This window comes from Phocoena sinus, chromosome 5 (genome assembly GCF_008692025.1).
Source record: "Phocoena sinus isolate mPhoSin1 chromosome 5, mPhoSin1.pri, whole genome shotgun sequence".
In the NCBI taxonomy this organism is placed as follows: Eukaryota; Metazoa; Chordata; class Mammalia; order Artiodactyla; family Phocoenidae; genus Phocoena; species Phocoena sinus.
The window spans coordinates 18,719,195-18,732,904 of NC_045767.1; the positions used below are offsets into that span (position 1 = coordinate 18,719,195).

The 13,710-nt window shown below is 35.6% G+C and overlaps 1 protein-coding gene across 2 annotated transcripts in view; it reads right to left on the reverse strand.

Moving 5' to 3' along the window:
- Positions 1–13,710, reverse strand: part of SPATA5 (spermatogenesis associated 5) — a 345,032-nt gene that overhangs the window by 247,634 nt on the left and 83,688 nt on the right. The window lies entirely within an intron of this gene.

Below are 13,710 nucleotides of genomic sequence, written 5' to 3' on the forward strand. Positions count from 1 at the left end.
TCAGTGTCTTTATAAATCCAAACACATGTATATCTTTCAATAAAAGAGAAAATATACACATAAAAGAAAAAGAAAAAAATAGACAAAAATCAGCTTTTAATTAAAACAGTTCCTCTAGCATGCTTATTTTTATTGGGTGTTATTTATGCCTCAAAAATTAAAGCCATTCTGTATTCCAAAAACTACACATCAACACAGTGACTGTAACTAAACATGATAGTTTAACATCTCATTCATCATCTGTCTACCCATCCATCCATAATTTTACTATATATCAGGAATGGTGCTAGTCATTGAAGATAGAACAGTCTAATACTAGATCAACAGCCCTCTCTGACAAGAAGCAAGACCTCAGGGCTAATTCTTTTTATGACTCCATGATAATCCCTGAAAATGGAATGGGAATCACATAATCAATGACATTATCTTAGTCCCTGAGTATTTCCAAAATAAATGCTACTCTCCAGCTCCCTCCTCTCATTTGACTTGGCCATGTAGACGCTGACTTTATGGATCTGCAGGGCCAAACAAGCTCTTCTCAGCCACTATCCCAGCCAAAGGAGATAACTCCTGCAGACAAAAATCTTAGGACCACCAACAAAGCTAACCCTCAGTCAGTGTATCACATTGTGAAAATGACAATGACCCTTGTTACCCTCCATAGTGTCTATTCACTCAGCCTCTGTCTGAATCTCCCTTCAGATATCTGCCACTCAGCACTTCATCCAGTTGATGGGAAATCTCTTTTCCCTTCTGTGTCCAGCTATTTTAGAATGGGTACCAAGAATGAAAGGTGTGGACTTCTAGTAATAAAATCTACCAGTTTTTACTAACCAGCCATCAACAGAAGAATCCTCATAAAAGTGGCTGGACTCCCAGCAATAAAGCGCCTATCACTGATTCAAAGATACACTTTTTTTTGGACATTCAACATTTCTGAATAGTAAGATTTTTCTTTCTCAAGTACCTAAAATATTATGTATAGTATGAAATGGTAGGCTTTCATTTTTACCACACACCTATCTACTTTCTCATGCTAGTTATCACATCACAAGAAGTCATGGGATTAAAAAACAAATAAATAAAATAATAATAATAATAATGCTGTCCTGAGAACCACAACTCTTCCCTTCAGATACTGGTATAAGTTTATTGTACAAAATGTCAGATGTCTTTCTCGGCTATGGGCTTTCACTCACTGTTCTTCCCAGTATCTGGCTTCTATTGACACCCTTCCCCACACAATTCCAAACCCATTAGACATGTATGTGTGTGCTTCTCTCTCTGCACACGCATGCATGTATGCACACACACACACACATTATTTTGAACAAGATTCATGTTCTATCCCAGGCAAATTATGGGTCCCAACAATTTACGGGATATAACTAGACACTAGCTTGAGTATTTCCAAAACAAAATACACCAATTAAATAAAAATCGGACTGACTGAAGCACACAGGCAAACCTAGCAGAATGTCAACTAATGCTACAAATTGGTACAGGCAATAGTTAGCTTCAGATAAGACACCTTATTACAAAGATAGCTGTTATACTATATAGCATGGCAAGTGCTAGGATAGAGGGATGCTTAGGTGCCACTGAAACATAGAAAAGCAACCGCTTAGAGTCAAGGATGTTCCTAGAGAAAGTAACATTTCAGGTGAGTGTGCAGTTGATTTACCACCCTCAAAAATATGAAATACATCAAGACCCAGAAATAAATCAAAAAGGTCTCTGATGAGCTAAAACAGGTGTTGATATGCACTTTAATGGTAGAAGAGGTCTTAAGATTTTAACTTAGAGTTCACTGACTTTTTCAGTTATATACAAGACTAACAAACTTGAGTCTGAACTGATCTAAGAATTTATAACAGGTGGAGCTTAGGGGGCAGAGAGAATGCAGCAACAGTAAGGCTACTTAAAGTGGGAGGCAGGAGCATGTCAAAAACAAGTTTAAGCTTTATCCTGTAAGCAATGGGAAGAGTCTTAGGGGGGTTAACTGATAATAGGTGTATTAGGGAAAGATGATTCTAGACACAATATAAAGGATGATTGGGAGGAACATATGAGACCAGAATGGCAGTTATGAAATTCTTAAAACAGCAAAGGTGAGAAATGAGGCACAGGCTTAAGGTAAAACAATGGAATGGAAATGAGAAGACAGCCACATAAACTATTTAAAAAGATAAAATCAACTTAATTTGTTGTGAGTAGCAAGATGTGAAAGAGAGAATAAGAGGGAAGGAATACTAATTCAAATTTGACTTATACTATTTCTGATGTTCACAATGACTTAATTCATGAAGGAAAAAAGGATGCTCAATATATTCAGTGTAGCAACTCTCAGAAATATATATCTCATTAAAAATAGTCCATCCAAGATGATTAAAATTAAAAATTTTGTAATCATGAACATAAGTGCTAACGTTTACTGAATATTTCCTATGTGCCATGAACTGTTCTAAGCAATTTATATATATATTAATTCAGTTATGTAAAATGACAAAGAGATGCAGAGCTACTATGATGACTTTCCATCTGTGAGTAAATTAAAGACCCACACAAAGTCAAAGGCAGGGAAGATCAGAAACAAATATCCAGCAGCTTAATTTCTTTGCTGACATAGAGAGACACTGAATCATTCATTCAAGGAATATTTATTGTCTATAATGAGTTTATGGTTTAATAGATTACTAAAATAATCTTATTCTTAAAACATAACAATAATTATATTCTTAAAAAATAAAAATACAGTGAGAAAAAAATACCACAACTATATAGAGAATGCCACGAAGAGAAGCAAAAATAAAACAAAGATTCCTTCCAGGTAAAGGAATCAAGGAATAATCCTGAACAGCAATGAGATCACAACTGTCAGGTCATTTAGAATGGAAGGAGGGAGTTAATAAACTAGGATAGAAAACTAGAAGCTAACATAAAGGAAACGGTCAGATAGAACATGGAAAGAGAGTTTCTGGAAGCACATGGACAAAAAAGGTTTCAGGGCAACATGCTGGGAATAACTAGGTGTAGGGTGAGAAGGGCAACACCACAAGGGACAGAGAAAAGGCAGTGTAGAGTTTGGGAGCCATGGGGTGGTAGAGACGGGACAGCACAGAAGGACGAGGGGACATCAGTACAGGGGTTTGTGGTGGCAGCCACCTAGCATGAGACGTCAGAGATCAAGAGGGGTATGGAGACCTTCCCCACAGAGGGGGGCTCACCATGAAATAACACTCAGAACTTAGTTTCTAAATTCTCCATCCAAAGGTATGCAAATTGCTTTAAGAATCTTATACATAAAGTGGTATAGTATTATTTGAAGGTAAATTGTAAATTAAGTGTGTATACTATAAATCCTAGAGCAAGTATTTTTTTAAAAAGAAAAACCAAGAGGTTTAGCTATCAAGAAAATAGGGGAGATAAACTAGAATACCAAAATATACTCGACTTAATCCAAAAGAAGGCAGGAAAAGGGGGGAAAAAAAGAACAGATGGGATAAATGAATAAAAATTACAGGCATAAAAAAAGTCTTTCAAATTACAAACACGCCTGAGGAAAGGAAGATAATCTTTTAATATTTTTTACACTACCTCTACAATGGTGCTTCAAAAATATTGAAATTTTATAATATGGTAACAAGTAAATAAATTAGAACATATGGGGATCAGGGTAGAACAGTCAAGGATAAGAGTAAGAAAAGGATAGGAAGAATAACTCAGAGTTCAGGCTGACAAAATCCAGCTGCTCCAAAGATACTGCCATTCATCATGTTCAGCTGAGTTATCTGATAGCATCGATACAGAAATCCTTAAGTAATGAGAGGGGCAATTTTACCTTTCTGCCTGATTTTCTGAGTAATCTAAGTTGATGCATTAGTAAGTTTTATATAACATTAACAAGGTTAATTATGTTCCCCTCTCCCCCCAAAAGAAAACTCTCATCTATTTCTTATGTGTGTTTTCCTATTTTCTTTAAAAATAATCTTTTCAAAATTATTTTAGAGTAATAAATTATACATACTGTAAAAAAATTAATATTTGAGGCTAATTAGGGGGCAGATGCATGAAAAGCATAACTAACATTTAAAGGTACTCCTACATCTGACTGAAATTTACCAACAACCAAGGAATGCATAAATTATCTGTAAGCAAACAAAGTTATTAAGAAAACTTGCTTTGGACAGTGCTTTTGATGACTAAATATTATTTACAATTAATATGTCAACTGTTTGTACATTGATACTTAAACTGTCTCCAAGCAATCATATTTACACAACAGAATTGTTTTGAAGCTAACTCCCCAAAGATAACTACAGAGTGACCTCATCACCAATGATTTAATTATCTTAATTTCTTAAATAATACAATCCCAAATAGCTTTAACTTGAATAAAGACAAACAATGAAACATTAGTAATGCCGAGACACAACATTCTCACTTTTTAAAGGATAAAGAAATAGCAACAGCTTAATACCAAACCAATTTTACAAGTTTGGTTTTAGACACAGGTTAGACTATACAACAAAAACACAAAATTTATACTCAAAACTATCAGTAAGATAAATAAACCTGGAGGCATTTTCCCAAGTATTGTGGGATTGAGGAAGATAAAATGTAAAGGGCCAGAGAGTAAATATTTCAGGCACTCTGGGACTCATACATCCTGTGTCACATATTCTTCTTCTTTTAAACATCCCATTGGAAATGTAAAGTTCATTCTTAACCAGAGGGCTAAATTAAAATAAACTGTAAGCTGGATTTGGCCCCAAAACTGCAGTTTGCTGACTACTGATCTAGATTAATCTCATACAATTTGAAATAGTTCATTTCTGCCAATGAGATCAAAATTCACCAAAAATACCAATGACACAATTGCTGAGTGAAAAACCTGGACTTCAAAACATTGAGAGAGGGCTTCCCTGGTGGCGCAGTGGTTGAGAGTCTGCCTGCCGATGCAGGGGACAAGGGTTCATGCCCCCGTCCAGGAAGATCCCACATGCCGCAGAGCGGCTGGGCCCGTGAGCCATGGCCGCTGAGCCTGCGCATCCGGAGCCTGTGCTCCGCAACAGGAGAGGCCACAACAGTGAGAGGCCCGCATACCGCAAAAAAACAAACAAAGAAACAAAAAAGAACATTGAGAGAATTGATCAAAATATTAATGAAAAAAATCAATGACCGTTAAAAAAAAAAAGCAATTTTAAAATAGCTAGTAATGTTTAAGTTGTTCATGCTCAATGACAAACTTCTATTTCTAGGTATGTATACCCTAGAGAAACTCTTGTACATACACACAAGGAGATATGTACAAGAATATTAGTGAAGCATTCTTTACAGCAACAAAAAAATTAAACCTGGAATCTAAACATTAATTAAATCTAAAAATTCATTAACATAAAAATGGGTAAATAAATTGTAGTGTCCTTATAAAATATGAAGGGCTAGACTACAGAGATAGTTTGCCAGCAAGAAGACCAGCAAGAAAGTTATTATACAGCCAAAATCCACTGCCTTGTACACTTACAACCAAGAGTAGAGAGCTCCTAATGTTTTGCCAAATTTTCAAAGGTCATGGAACAGTTGTAATTTTCCCCATTGGGTATTAAGATCATTTTGCATGGTTTCATCTTGCATTTTTAGAGCCCTGCACTACAGGGCAAAACAAGGTCTGCCCATTTATAATATATAATATAAATTATACTTTTACCCAAAAGGGACTATGAACAGAGTTAAGAAAGTAAACAACAAAACAATTCGGGCCCATTCGATAAAAGAAGCTTTAGATAATCAGGAGAATGGATTTTTGTTGGGGAGGGGTTGTGGGGGGAGTGAGGAAGGGATAAGAAAATTTTATGCAGAATTTCATTCAGTTTAGGGTGACTACTTAGGCAAGGGTGACCTAATAAAAATCAGAAAGGAAACTGCTGGTGTCACTGTTACTTTATTATCATGCAAACTCTGTATTACTGTTACTGTTCTAGCAACTCTCCATAAAAGTCAATGGTGTAGGGCTTCCCTGGTGGCGCAGTGGTTGAGAGTCCGTCTGCCGATGCAGGGGACATGGGTTCGTGCCCCGGTCCGGGAAGATCCCACTTGCCGCGGAGCGGCTGGGCCCGTGAGCCATGGCCGCTGAGCCTGCGCATCCGGAGCCTGTGCTCCTTAACGGGAGAGGCCACAGCAGTGAGAGGCCCGCATACCGCAAAAAAAAAAAAAAAAAAAAATCCAATGGTGTAACATAAAAATAGTAAGCCAGGGAAGACATTTCCTTAAGCAGGGAATATACTTAATACATATATACAGCCTTCTAACTATCTGGCTTAACTGAAGGAAAGCGGTTATAGAATCCGGAAAAATGATTACTATTCTCCATAGAGCTGACTCTAAAAAAGATGACTTGAATATCGATGCTGTAAAGTACAAGGTTATGATCATTTCATGATCTAAGAACACAATACGCTGCTAAAGACAACAGAAAGATTAACATGTTTTAAAAATCTGATGTATAGGCAAACCGACAATATTGTGTTGAAAATGGGAAAATATGGCCTACAGCCTTAAACAATGAAGGGCCATTCCACTACTACGTAGAGGTGGGCTACGTATAGAAAAACCTGTGGATAACAAACAGTGCTTTTTCTCCAAAAACAAAACAAAAGAAAAAAAAATATCAAACAGATTTGAAAATCTAACCTAAGAAGTTAGAGCTGTGAAGAAAATCTGGGTTAGAATAATTCAAGTCAAGTATTACTAACAAGTCATAGCAGTAATGAAAAGTACTGTAAGGCCTCTAGAGAACATGTGATTTTGTACAGAACTGCATGCTGAGGAATCCTACCTGGATGACTGGCTTAAAAATGCAACCCCAGTAGCTGAACTGATATGTTACATAAATCCAGAATTCCATATGAAGTCTAGGCAAAGAAAGGTTATTTTGAGTTTGAAGTTCAAATTGCCCAAAATCACTGTGTTCTGGTACAAGTTGCAAAAGATTAAAATCACTTTCAAAGATATATACTACATCTTATTCTAACACTAACAGAAAACTTACGGGATCATAAGCTGTGCTGCTATACTTTTTTGTTCTATTTGTGGTCAAATATAATCCAATTCTTAAAAACAGAGGAAAACAGCAACTAGCATCAGCTAATTTTATGAAATCTTGCTAAACGCTTGATATGTATTATCCCCTTACTGCTTACAACACTCCTCTGAGGTGAATAGATTAGCCACCAACAGGCAAAAAAGATAAACAACAGATTAGAATATAAGCATTATGTGAGCTACTCATAGAATGTTATTCGTGGAAGGGCTTTAGGAGAATCATTTACTCTAACCTATCTCACTTAAAACCTGAGGAAAACAAAGCCCAAAGAAGTTTAAGTGAAATGCCAGAAGTCCCAGAAAAGTTAAATGACAGAAATGATGACAAGAATACAGGATTTGAGTTCCCAGACTACTTTTTCTAAAAACTATGATGTCCTCTGTTTTCCAAGTTCCAAAAAAAAAGGAAATGTCCACTTAAGATTGTACATGGTACCAGCAATTCAAATTCAAAGGTATTTGTGGGAAGAGATCAAGTGGCAAGGGCAAATTCTGTCAATAAATGGCTGTTAGCATGGGTTAATTTGAAAATAAGGATTTTTATTGATAACCATTATAGACAAGAGACCATTCATACCTAATTATAAGGGTTAGGTACATATAGTATGGTCTATGAATCCCACATTTGCTCCTAAGTTATTTAACTCTTTTAAAAAATAATACATGAATCCCTAGAATGGATAAGGTTGATGAAAGCTGATAAGGTTATTTCTCTTCTAATTTTACTTACCAAAATAACTATGTTATGTTAGTCCTGCCACATTTCGCCTGCCTACGTAAGTGCTTCATTGATAAGCGTGACCAAGGAAACCAGCAAAAGTAAGTTAAGTACCATAAATTGGCTTGTTTTGGGGTAATGTTATCTTTAATTTTTCCATGACCAAGATTTCAAGTGTTCAAGTTTATAAAACAACAAAAATAACATAAAAACATGTAAAAATCTGTCCAACTGTTCTGTTAAATCTAGTGAAAACTAAACCTGACTTATTTTTTACTGTGTTTCAGTATTTTACACCATATCAGTCACAAATTTAAGTACAATATTTATACCTCATGTTCTTGCAATTTTGCCCCTTTAATCACTACTGGGTTTTTTCCAGTCTTCTCAAGGGCTTTTTAAATGTGTCTGACACCTGCCTGTTGCTTTTGGCTATTACAATTCAAATCAAGGTTGTATAAGTTCCCGAATGTCTAGGGAAGGCAAGTTAACCCAAGCGTTAACTATGGTTAAATGTTATGGAATAAGCTCATAAAAACCCAAAGTCACATGAGATAGAACTATATATATGCAATGGGAGTAAAGGATCTTGAAAATTAATAAAAAGTACAGCATCAGCACACAGAGAAGGCCATTTTGGGAAAGCACTTCAAAGAGTTTGAAAACAGGCATTAAGTACTAGGCAAGAAATGCCGTGGGCAAGTAAAAACCCCTAAAAAGTGAGAGGGTCTGGCAGAGAAGGAAATAGAATTCAAGCTGTTTTCTCAAAAAGTATAATACAAACCTTCCCCACAATTCATTTATTCAAGAAAAGAAAATGACACATTTCTTCAGAACTTACACTGTGGGCACCAAGCTGACTACAGTTAAGCTAGCTATAAAGTGCACTTGTGCACACCCCCCCAGAAAAATCCTTTATATTAGTGACCACTCTCATGACTCTCAATCCCCTTTACTGACCACTGTGCACAATCTTAAACACGAGGTCTCAACTTCCATGTTTTAATCTCTAGAAATAACCTTTCTCTTGAGCTACAAACTTGTATTCAACACCCTTTTGGACATTTCTGCCATATTGCTCTAAAGGCATTTCAAACTCCACGTATCTAAATCCCAATCTGGTACCTGCTCTCCCACCTCCAACCTACTTTTCCTCCTCACATGCTAACTCTTCCTAGAGTTGGGGTATTTCCATCTGCCAGTCATTAAAAGTAAAAATTTTAATCACCTTTGACTTCTTTCTCATTTCTCACATACAATTAATCATCAAGATTCTAAATGCTACCCATTTCATTATAACACTTGCTTAGTCAAATGTCTTTCTTACTGAATCATGAGTTGGTAGATACCAAGGAGACCATCTAATGCACTTTGTTTACCATGTACAGTGCCAGACATACAGAAGGTGCTTAATATATATTTGAGTTATTGTTGCAATACTAAAACATTTACAAATATTTTTAGTGTTACAGACATGAAACTGTAATATTTATTTCAACCCCAATTAAATTTCATTCAAAAGAGATTTAAAAGAAGGAAAAAATAACTAATCTCTCTCAGCTGAAATCCACAAATAAAAACTGAACTGACACAACAACAAAATGCTCTATTATTAAGTAAGTAAACTTCTTCAAAGTGTAAAAGCATTCTTTTCCTTCCAAATTTCTCTAGGTCTTAGATTCCAAATACTAAAGGTTTTGTTATTATTTGTTATATATATTGTCATTTTTTACTTTTAGCCACGTGTTATAGAATACTTTCATGTCAAGACATTAATCTGATACAAGCCCAACTCAAAAAAAAATTTATTAACATATACAGTTTTAATATATGATGTCTCAAATTTAACATGTCAGCTTATATGGTGCACAAAATTTAAGTAAATTCAATCTAACTTCTACATAACTTTGTGATACTGACCATGGCACAGTAACTATTCTATTTGTCCTAAGAAAAATACATAATTATTAGTTATTCCCTAATAGCCATTAAAACATTGATAAAACTAACTATATGTCTTTATTTAACATGGATGCTAATAACTGTCAACTTAAGAGTATGGGGCACATAAGACAACACTATTTGGAGACATCAAGATTTTTTTAAGTTGGAAAAAAAAAAAAAACCCTAATGGAAATTAAACAGAAACTCAAAAGGTTTCAGACTCCAGATGAGCCCAAATAGCAATAAACTTGTGGAAGGAGAATAAAGAGTTAGGGTCCACAAAAGGCATGAAACTGGACATAGTTCCTAGTGAGACTCTAAATTAGAAGCTGTACCCAGGTGAAAGAAAAAATAACTAAAACTCTAAAAGAAAGTATTCTTTATAATGTTGGGGCCTGGGGCCAGAACCAACACACCTTTATAGGCTTCAACTGAGAACTGCAGTAAAACAGGCAAGCTCAGGGAAGCCTCAAACCCACTTTCTCTAGCCAACTTCCTCTCAGGGCTCTTCTCAGTCACTTTCCACTACCTTGTGGAACATGAACAGAGGGGTGATGAATAGGAAAGGTCTCCTCCAAAGCCCTCACCCAAGGAATCGACCATCTCCCTGTGATTCTGCTCCTTCCCTACAATCCACTCATCATGTACAGCGCAGTACAGAACACTTGGGCTGGCCTCTTTTTTTGGCCACACTGCGTGGCATGCAGAACTTCCCCAAACAGGGATGAGCCTGTGCCCCCTGCAGTGGAAGATGGAGTCTTAACCACTGGACTGCCAGGGACGTCCTGAGCTGGGCTTTTCAACTTCAGTTACATTCACTGAATCCAGACATAATATGTATGCCCTGATACTGACCTTAGAACTCTTATTTAATTAACAGACTTTTTTGTTTTGGTAAAGTTTAAGGTTTACAGAAGAACTGAGCATACAGTACCAAGAGTTCCCATATACTCATCCCTACCCCAACACATGCTCAGTTTCCCCTATTCTTATCATATATTAATATAGTGTGATACATTTGTCACAATGAACCAATATTGATACATTATTATTAACTGAAGTCCACAGTTTATTCAGGTTTTCTTAGTTTCTACCTAATGTCCTTTTAGGATCTCATCCAGGAAACCACAACAGTATATTTAGCTGTCCTCTCCTTGGGCTCCTCTTGGCTGTGACAGTTTCTGAGACTTTCCTTATTTTTGATGACCTTGACAGTTTCAGGAGTACTGGTTAGGTACTTTACAGAACGTCCTTCAATTTGGGTTTGCCTGATGTTTTTCTCACAGGTAGACATGGATTATGAGTGTTTGGGAGGAAGACCTTGGGAAGAAAGGACCATTCTCATCGCATCATGCACGGGTACATACTAACAACATGACCAATTGGTGTTAACCATGATAACCTGGCTGAGGTAGGTTTCTCCACTACCAAGTAACTCTGCCCCTCCCTCCTTTCCATAAGGAACCCTGTTGTAAGGAAGTCATAACTATATGCAGCCCACACTTAAGAGTTAAGTAGTTATGCCCTCTAAAACTTCTTCACTTACGATTTAAATATAATCCTCTCAAAAGGCCTATAGAGATGAAAAAACTAAGTCTTAGAGAACGCATTTAAGGTTACAGAGCTAAAAAGTGCTAGTGTTAGAAATCAAACCAAAGCTATCTGAATCCTAGCTTAATGCTCTTTTCAATGTAACACACTCAATCTCAAGGGCACAAATTATATAGTAATAGGTAAATTTCAAGCTTCACATTATTCAACCACTAGTCTTTTTCCCTACACTTCCATTTAGTTCATCAGGTTCCTGTTTCTTTGGCAGAGTTTACCCTTTCTTATTAACTCAATCAACTTCCACTCCAAAGCCATGCTATTTTCCTCAGTTTTCTTTGTCTGAGAGAAACAAAATTATTTTTTAAACTAGGTCCCAGAAACATCTTTCCACATCTCTGAACCTGCCCCATAGAAACTGCCTGAACTACCTTCTCAAGTAATTTGATGTAATTAATGAAAAAAAGCACTGGGCACTAGTTTTATTTAAAAAAAAAAAAAAGGGAAAATGGAAGACTGTATAATACAGTGGGGTTTAGTGCTTAGACTCTGGAGTCAGAAAGTCCTGAGATCAAATTTCAGTTCCATTACCACCACTTTGACTTGGAAAAGTCACTTCACCTTCTTAAACATCACTATCCTTATTTGTAATCCTAGAAACTAATCTTAAAGCATTCAGTATGTAAAAGAGGTATCTATGCAGTTTTCCATGCAATATCTGCAAAATAAAAGCTCTATGATTTATAGACTAGCCTAATTATTTTTTTTAAAGTTTGAAGATGAACTTGGAACCTACAAAGTTCAAATTATCTTGTACTTTTGGTAACAGAATAGTAGGGAATCTAGTTAAACGAACTATAGTAATTACTTTGAATTGTGCACTGCTTTCAGTAAAATACAGGTTTTTCCTGAAAATGGGATGTATTTTGCACAATTCCTCTCTGGGACAAGTGTCAGAAAAAGTTTCCCCCAAAAGTTAAGGATATACTAAGTTCATTACATTCTTGTACTCACCAATACAGCTAATAAAGGACTTGCTGAAAATCCCTGTCAGAGGCCTAATCACCCTTCTTCCAGAATCAGTAACAGTTCTTCATAAAGTAAAGCAGCCCAGCCATTCAAGGGTAATTAATCTATTGTAGCACTCCAGACAAAAAGCAAGCGAGAAGCAGAGAGGAAATTTCAACTGGAAAATATTTTGATGTAATTGACCCAGATGGCAAACTAAACTTAACCGTATGTCAAGTGCTACAGTCTGCACAAAAACACACACAGATGCCAAAGGCTATTAAGAGCCCACACAAGCCAAGGTGAAGTCTTAACTCTGAGTAGAATATAAATCTTGTAATCACTGTTTAGAAAAGATGCACAGGGGAAGATAAAGCGTTCTTTCATAAACTCAGAGAAAGAAATGTTTAAACTTTAAAATTCTTTATCTTTGGAATTAAAGGTAATCACCATTGCAAAAAGTGTTAGGGAGTTTATTCTTTCAATACATCCAGAACACTTGTGTTTCTCAAAACCAGAGTCTACCTATTTTTTTCTGATCACTTTCAAAATGTGTGAGATTTGTTATTTCAAAAAGTTCAAATTTAATTATAACACTTAAATCCCACAGAAAACAATTATCTATGTTGGAAACAAAAGATAACTTTTTCTTTGTAGGAAAATAAAACTTGAAAGAATACAATATGAATTCCTAACTTCTTTGACTTGATATCCTCATACATAAATGGTATGATATAGCTATTTTAACTCTTCTCATAAGCATTAATCAGACCAAGATGAAAGGACCAATGAAAATGCATAAAAAAGCAAATATTTTTTGTGTTCCCAACTTTTTCTTTTGTAATTTATAAACACATAGGAAAAGTTGAAAGAATAGTAAATGAACACCCATTGTTCACTTAATATATCCTCCACCCAGATTCAAAAATTGAATAATACTGTCAAAGTACACTAAATTGTATAATGAATAAAAGTCCACATTAAATAAAAATTAGTAAGTAGGATATGTAATAATCCCTAAGCAAGTACAAACTCAATTTATTAAGAAAATTTCTTAACATCACTTATCTTTTGTGTGTGACCTAAAAGAATTAAATAGTTAATGAAAGGTGCATATAAATTAACACATAGTTGGTTATTTTACATGAAAAGAGTCTTCCTCATTTTCTCATCATGAAAAAAGACAAAAGTGAAACTGCAAAGTTATGAAAGGTTTCATATGCAAAAGTAGTAATAAATATATTTCTAAGTAATCCTAGGATAGGCCAGAAAGCAGTCCTGGTAAGCACCTGGATCACAAAAGAGTGAGATACTAATTTGTAAGGAAATATATGTGCTCTTTCTTCCTTGACATTCAAGTGTAAATAACTGTGAGCTAAATCCTCATT